Source organism: Cebus imitator, unplaced genomic scaffold (assembly GCF_001604975.1).
Source record: "Cebus imitator isolate Cc_AM_T3 unplaced genomic scaffold, Cebus_imitator-1.0 Scaffold1123, whole genome shotgun sequence".
Classification (NCBI taxonomy): domain Eukaryota; kingdom Metazoa; phylum Chordata; class Mammalia; order Primates; family Cebidae; genus Cebus; species Cebus imitator.
Genome location: NW_016108438.1, coordinates 7,136 through 15,511, shown reverse-complemented (window position 1 = coordinate 15,511; position 8,376 = coordinate 7,136). Strand labels below are relative to the sequence as shown.

The window sequence follows — 8,376 nt, the reverse complement described above, 5'->3', positions numbered from 1 at the left end:
CCCAAAGTGACGCCAGTGACTGTGCTGGCTTTCCAGTCTCTAACCCCAGCAGCAGATCGATGTCAGCAGAACACAACTGGGCCCTCCTCTCCTTCTCACACCCCTTCAGGGCTCCCTCACCACCCACCACCTCAGATGCAAGCTTCCAAGCCTTGCTGGATACCTCCATGTGCTGAGCTCCACCTACCTTCCCATCCCCAGCCTTCCCCACCCCTGGAGGAGAAGAGCTGAGTGTGTGGATGCTCTCTGAATGCTGAGCACGGCCTTTTGCAGACAGTCCACTCCTTACGCTGCCCCTATCGGGATCTCCAACCTAAGCCTTTCCAGCCTGGAGCCTCCTCCCAGGGCCCCACAACAGAAGTGACTTCCCTGTCCTTTGAATTCCTATAGCACAAGGCCTATGCCCCCCAATAAACTGCAAACTCCCTTTGTGGAAAAGAACTTTATTCATTATTGTGCTATCACACTGTCTTATGGAGGACAGATTGTCAATAAATGTTTGCTGAATAAAAGAATAACAGTTACAAAATGCTTGATTTATATGGATTAATACTGGTTCTAAAACTGAGAAATTACAAACAGCACTGATATTCAGCCGGTACACACAAGTCTGGGCATAGCAGTTGTGAAATACTGAAATACCCACTGCCACTGACCCTTAGTATCCAGATGCCCCCCACTGCCACTGCTCTCCTCCCTGGAGCACCCGGACCTCCCACAGCTCCTAACTAAAGGGCTGACCACAGCAGGGAGCACCCAAGACCCAGCAGCCACATGGTCGGGTCTGCTGGTGAAAGCGTCCATCCTGACTGATCAGGGCCTACAGGGTTTCCGTGTTAAATATTTTGATAATATCCCTGATTATAAATAAGCCTCAATTATATAGTTGGAAAACGATTCTTCTCCTCATTTCAAAGCCTCTTAGAAGGCTCCATAGATCCAGGACGGAAGTGGAAAGTGACAGTGTGTCCATCTCTGAAGGTTTTGGGCATATCCATTAGCATTCCGCCTTCATGTAAACCAGAAGATACGCAGTTTCCTGCCTAGAGGGAAGAGAAGACGCATCAGCACAGCAGCATGAAAGCTTCATCAGAAAACGATGCTTCATTCATCCATGATGGGACAAGTGTCAGCTAACATCCAGGCAGCTGGATCGGGCCTTTGTCTATCCATCACCTCGGAGAGGAACAAAATAGACGGCCTGGGAAGATAAGCACTAAGTTTCTGTTAGTTAATATCTAAAGCAGAGGCTAACAAGCTCCAGGCACACAAGCCAAATCCAGCCCTGTCGGGTTTTTTAAATAAACTTTCAACTTGTATTTTAGATTCAGCGGGCACACGTGCAGGTTTGTCAGGGGTGTATGAGCATGGTACACAACAGTTAGTTTTTCACCCCCCGTCCCTTCCCCATCTGGTAGATTCCAGTGTCTCTTGCTGCCATCTTTAAGTCAATGAGTACCCAGCGTTTAGCTCCCATTTGTAAGTGAGAATATGCACTGTTTGGTTTTTGATGAGACCGGTTCTTGCCCTGTCCCCAGGCTGGAGAGCACTGGCACAATAATAGCTCCCTGCAGGCTCGTGCTCCTGGGCTCAAGTGATCCTCCTGCCTCAGCTTTAGCTTCCTGAGTAGCTAGGACTCCAGGTGTGTGCCATTATGCCTAGCTAGGACTTTTAAATTTTTTTGTAGAGATGGGTCTTGCTTTGTTGCCCAGGCTGGTCTTGAACTCCTGGCTGAAAGTGATCCTCCCGCCTCAGCCTCCCAAACTACTGGAATTAAAGGTGTAAGCCCACACCCAGCCTCCAAGCCCCTTTTTGGAAATAAATTTAACTGGCCCCCAGCCACGCTCATTCGCCCCAGTACTGCCTGCGGCTGCTTTTGCTCCACAGGGCAGAGTTCAGTGGCTGCAGCAGACACTGTACAGACCACAAAGCCTGAAGAACTTTCTCTCCAGCCCTTTACAGGGGAAGGCTGCCAACCTCTGATCTCAGTAACAGGGAAATCAATGGCAGCCACTCAGTGGCAGAGATTGGGTGTCTAAGAGGATGCTCAGGATAAACAGGAGAGAAAGATGAAAAGCAGAATGAAGATTTCAAATGCGAGCTTCATCTAATTCGTTACTTTTCAAATGACCAGGCCTATCTCTGTAGCTGAAAATCACCTCAGATAGCGTTTCTGACGTACAACCTCAAAGCTCAGCTAAGAAAACTTACAAAGTCTCTCTGCTTTAATTTCATCTAGCTTTTCTCTCTCCAGCTTCTCCTCTGTGGTCATTGGTTATAAACATATTTATTGATACTTACTAATGCAAGCCAAAGAAATACGAAAAAAGTCATCCTTCCCCCAAAAGAGTTCATAGTCTAATGTTATAGCAAGTTATGTAAGCAAACAATTTTAAAAACCAGTGGCCGGGCACGGTGGCTCACACCTGTAATCTCAGCACTTTGGGAGGCTGAAATGGGCAGATGGCTTAAGCCCAGGGGTTTTGAGACCAGCCTGGCAACACAGCGAGACTTCATCTCTACAAACATTTTTTTAAAATATGCCAGGATGGCCGGGCACGGTGGCTCACACCTGTAATCCCAGCACTTTGGGAGGCCGAAGCAGGTGGATCATGAGGCCAAGAGCTCGAGACCATCCTGGTCAACATGATGAAACCCTGTCTCTACTAAAAATACAAAAATTAGCTGGGTATGGTGGCGCGCACCTGTAGTCCCAGCTACTCGGGAGTCTGAGGCAGGAGAATCGCTTGAACCCAGGAGGCGGAGGTTGCGGTGAACCGAGATCGTGCCATTGCACTCCAGCCTGGGTAACAAGAGTGAAACTCTGTCTCAAAATAAAAAATAAAAATAAACAAAATAAAAAAATCAAATCAAATGAAATCAAATCAAATCAAATATGCCAGGCGTGGTGGTGCATGCCTGTAGTCCCAGCTATTCAGAAGGCTGAGGTGACAGGATCACCTGTGCTCAGGGGTTCAAGGCTGCAGTGAGCTCCGAACACGCCACAGTGCTCCAGCCTGGGCAACAAAGCAAGACCCTATCTCTAAAAATAACATTTAAAAAAACAGTTGTGATCTTTGCTTTAATATTCCTGGAGTGTGACTTGTGAGACAAGCGGGGGAGCGAGGTGAGTGCTGAAGATGAGGCGGACCGTGAGCCGTCAGCATGTCAATCACAGGGGGATCCACGGGCATTTCATGCGGCTCCAAGGACCCTATATGAGCTCATCGGGCTCCCATTATCCAAATACGTTTCTTACCAGTGGTAGTTAGGATTTCCGTAGGTACACTGGATGTCTTCCCAGGACAACTGGAAGCTGGAATCAAATGAGGTTAAGCAGCCACCAGCTGACACTTGTGAGCACCCACAGAGGACAGGGGGCTAGAATGTGCTCCTCATCCTCCAGACAAGCCCACTTCTAGCAGCTCCCAAGAGCCTGGAGTATCAGCGGCAATATGTCATGTGCAATGAAGTCTTTCTAGGGCCTTTGTCCCTGTGTTTAAACCTGGTCATGCTTATCCCAGATCCTAACTTACACATTTCTAACTCTGCTTGCTCTCTAGACATTTCCCACAAAGCATGAAGCTGCAGAGCACGAGCCTAGGGCACCAAACACTTAGAAGTGGAGGGAAGTGAACAGAGGTGCAAACCACATGGGGACTCCAGGCCAAAAAAGGCTTGAACCCTCATAAAAGGCCCCACACCCAGACAACGTGTCCACAGTGTGTTGATCTCGGAGATCCAGCATTTGTTAGAGGTGGCCCATCCCAGGCAGGAGGCGATTGTGGATGACGTTTGTCACTGAGCAAATATTGGAGTCATTGAAGCAGAACCATTTTCCGTCCACAGCATTCCGGATGTAGGCACAGTAATGACCAGAGTCCGCCATTCCCACGTGCGCAACCACAGCGAAGAGCTCATACTGCCCCCTAGGCTGGAAGAGACAGGCACGAGACACTTCACCTGCCACCACAAACACGACAGCACCACACCTTCATACCTGCCCACCCTAGGCCCGACTACGGGACTTCAGAATACAAGACCACAGTCCCGCCCCATGGCCGGCGGTCACCTTCCAGGAGGGACTTTCCTGAGTGCGGATCCTGAACTGCAAAGGCTCAGCAGCTTGGCAGAGCAGAGCACACAGGAGACAGAAGGTGGGAGGTCATGACACAGCCCCCAAAGCCAGGCACGATTAGAACCTCCCCCTGGGAGGGGTGGAGGTCATCAGAACACCGTTCTGTTTCTCCACAAGCCCAGGAGTGTCCGTAACCTGAGCCACCATACACAGCCAAAAAAGTCTTTGTAGGGGGAGGGGAGACAGAGGGCAAGGGCGTCACACGCAAAGCTGAGTCACCCACAGGGCAGGTTCCAGTTATCCCCTATTTCCATTTGCAGACCTTGTGCTGGACTTTAAAAAATGCAGGGCAATATCTGTACCTGAATATTAGTTTACAAGAAAGAAAAGGGTTAGAGGAACACGTGGAATGACACCAGCCAGGCAGTTCTGGCATATTTAAAAAGTCTTCAACGAAATTAACTGCAAGGAAAAGAAAAGCAACAGAAATCTAAAGGGAACTTAATCAAGAAAAGAAAGAAACTTAACCAAATGCAAGTGTAGGCATTGTTTGCATCTCGATTCAAACAAGCCACATGGATTCTAGAACAGTAGCGACGTCTGCACGTTGACCAGGTATTTGATGCGATCAAGGGATTACCACATGGACTTGGTTATGTTTTCAGTGTTTATTCTTTAGGGATGCATAACGAAGTGCTTACAAATAAAGTAGGATGGTGTCTGGAATTTGCTTCAAAAAAATCCAGTACAGGGTTGGATGAAGCAAGAGGGTCGTTTATAGGAAGAGCAAGACCTGCCATGAGTTTTGTAATGGTCACAGCTAGGATTCACTGTCTAATTCTTCACTAGACACTCTGGTATATATTTGCAATGTTCCATAACAAAGCCTTTGTTATTGCAAAGACAGAGTCTTGCTTTCTTGTCCAGCTGGGCTCTAACTGCTGGACTCGAGCAATCCTCGTGGCCTCCCAAAGAGCTGGGATTACAGGTGTGAGCCACCGCACCCAGCCAATAAAGTCTTCTTAAAGAGAAAAACAATTTTAAATATACTTCATCAGGCAGAATGTGCAGGTAGAAATATAAAGAACTAGAATGAAAGAAAAAGAGAATCCTGTGAAATGTATATGGTCTAAGTAGGTAAAGAAGCCTTGTTACAATAGGAGCTACGTCAGGCCTTAATTTCTAAATGCCATGGTTCTAAAGCATAAAGAGCCCAACAGACCAAAAAAACAGAAGAGACCCTCCTAAAGTAGGCCCACACTTGAAATCCAAGCACTCTGGAGGCCAAGGTGGGTGGATCATCTGAGGTCGGGAGCTCAAGACCAGCCTGACTAACATGGTGAAACCCCCATCTTAAAAAATAATAATAATAAATAAATAAAGACATGCAGTCAGGAAGAGGAGAGTGGGAGGGGTCTAATCACCATGAGGGTATTCCCAGGCCCCAGGATGCGCTCCGGGCCGCTCTCGCTTCCTCTTCATGTTGCTGTCTGCTTCCTTCTTTTCAACAGGATCTGCTGGGGACCGCGGAGACTCAGCCAGGTTTGACTGACAGCTTTGTCCCAGGAGCCCAAACGCTTTGCCCATTCGTGATCACTCCAAAACCCCAGGCCGCAGCTGCTGGGCCGATGTTCAGGACGGCACCACCTCACTTCTAGGAAGAGCGCATGGGAGTGAGCCAGGCACAATGGGATCGCTGCGAAAACACAACGCGGGTAGGTAAGGATTCGAGACCGGAGAATGTGTATGTATTCATGTATCTGTTCTGATGCGAAAGATCCAGGTCTTAGCTGGAGGTAACTGTCTGAGGAGGCTGACGCATAGAGCTCTAGGTTGGAAATGACAGGGAGGCTACACATCCGCTACCCTGGTTCCCACGCGTTTCCATTCATTTTTCGGCAGAATGGACTGCCAAACCCTAACCCGGAAGCCCTCTTGGGGAAGGACAAGGAAGCCCGCATAGGACTTTGCTTTGCAGCCCAGGATCAGGCCCACTTCAGGAAAACCCAGCACCGAGCAGAAACTCAGCCCCTGATGCCAGGCTGGCACCCACAGAGGAAGCCTCTCCACCCGCCCCACACTGGAAGGGAAACTGCGGCCCTGCAGGACAGACTTGTGTTCAGGCCGCATCACTGCCATCCGGCTGCAGCAGTCACAGGCCTCAGGTAAACCTCAGCTCCAGGCAGGCGGTGGCACCCGCAGGCCTCAGGCACTGGGCTGGTCTCACGGCAGTGGACTCTGGGTGTGACCCAGTATTGTGTCAGCCTCAGTGGCCATAGGGTTACCCGAGTACCCCTCCCCCAACCCCAGCACAGCAACGAGTGGAGAGACACTGTTTGCTTGGGGGAAGAAGAGGTAAGTGGAGGACTTTGCCTGGGAACCCAGTACTATGTTCACTACAGTAACACCCAGTACTGGGCAGAGCCTCAGCTCCCTGACACTAGACCAGTACCCACAGGCTGATCTCACCCCACCCTAGTGCCAGATGGGAACCCGCACCCCAGCGACAGGGACTTGGGATCTGGCCCACATCACCGCCTACCAGCTACAGTGACCTTGGGTGCTGAATAAACCTCAGCAGCAGCAGGCAAGCCATCGCAGCCGTGGGTCTTGGGAGAGCCCAGTGCTGTGCGGGTCTCAGCAGCCATGGCCTTCAGGCGTGACCCGGGCTGTGTCGGTCCCAGAGACCATAGAATTCCAACCGCAGTGATCAGGGTTTAGGGCGTGCCCTGGCACTGCAACAGCTGATGCAGTCATGGGCTTAGTGTCCTGAGCAATCAGCCTCTCCTTAATCTCGGATAGGTTTACTGATGAAAGAAGAGCCCAAACAAAGCCGGATGATGGAGACTGCCTTCGGTACCTATGTCAGTGCATGGACATTGGCACACAGCCCTAAGAATCAAGATCAGTCAGAGAAACATGAAATTGCTAAATGAACAAATGAGGGTTCCAGCGACTAACCCCAGAGATTCAGAGCTGAGGCCTGGCATGGTGGCTCACACCTGTAATCCCAGTACTTTGGAAGGCCAAGGCGGGAGGATCACTTGAGCCCAGGAGTTCAAGATCAGCCTGGGCAACATAGTAAGATCCCATCTCTACAAAAATAAAAAAAAGAAAAATCAAAAAACTTTAGATGGGCATAGTGGTGCACGCCTGTGGTCCCAAAATGCTCAGGAGACCACTTGAAGCCAGGACTTCAAGGCCTCAGTGAACTATGATTGTGCCACTGCACTCTAGCCTGGGCAACAGAATGAGACCTTGTATCTAAATAAATAAATACATACATAAATAAGATGGAATAAAATAAAATGATAATATGGGTAACATCTAAGCACTATTTCTTATAAAAGGCAAAAGACTTTTATATGTACTGTCTTATTTATCCCTACACAGCCATGTGAACTAATTACTGTTATATACCCATTTGACAGATGAGAAAACTGAGATAGAAAGAAGTGAGTGCCTTTCCCAAGGTCACACAACTGGCAAGTGATGGGCCAGATGTGGACAAGCAGGACACGGTTTAAGTCCAGCTGCCATGCTGCTCGAGTGAGAATTCAACTCAGGACCAATCATTGGTGGGAATGTAAATTAGTGGAGCCATGATGGAAAACAGTATGGAGACTCTTTAAAAACCCAGAAATAGCTCTATCATCTGATCCAGTAATCCCACTGATGAATATGCAAAGGAAAGGGAATCAGTATGTTGAAGACATATCTGCACTCTTATGTTTAGTGCGGCCCTGCTCATAGTAGCTGACATATGGAATCAACCTAAGTGTTTATCAAAAGATGAATGGATAAAAAAATGTGGACTATGTATACACGATGGAATGTGATTTAGCCACTAAAAGAGAATGAAATCCCGTCACTCACATCAACATGGATGAGCCTGGAGAACGTTACGTTAAGTGAAATACACTAGGCTCAGAAAGATAAATGCCACATGTTCACACTCACATGTGAAAACTAAAAAAGCTTATCTCCTAGAAACAGAGAATAGAAAGCCAGCCACAGTGGCTCACACCCGTAATCCTAGCACTTTGGTTGGCTGAGACAGGAGGATAGCTTGAAGCCGGGAGTTCAAGACCAATCTAGGCAACACAGCAAGACCCTGTTTCTAAAAATAAAAATAAAATTAGTCTGGGATGGAGGCATGTACCTGTAGTCCCAGCAACTTGGGAGAGTGAGGCAGGAGGACCAGTTGAGCCCAGGAGTTTGAGGCCACAGTGAGTTATGATTGTGCCACAGCACTCCAGCCTAGAAACAGAGTAAGACCCTGTCTCTCTTTTTTTTTT

At 48.6% G+C, this 8,376-nt stretch overlaps 1 long non-coding RNA gene across 1 annotated transcript; it reads right to left on the bottom strand.

Moving 5' to 3' along the window:
* Window positions 1-427: 427 nt before the first annotated feature.
* LOC108298830 lies at window positions 428-5,006 on the bottom strand. The gene is made up of 3 exons (XR_001822716.2): window positions 3,803-5,006; window positions 3,260-3,309; window positions 428-1,043 (listed from the first exon to the last, which is right to left on the bottom strand). It is a non-coding gene; the product is annotated as an uncharacterized LOC108298830 (long non-coding RNA).
* Between the last annotated feature and the right edge of the window lie 3,370 nt (window positions 5,007-8,376).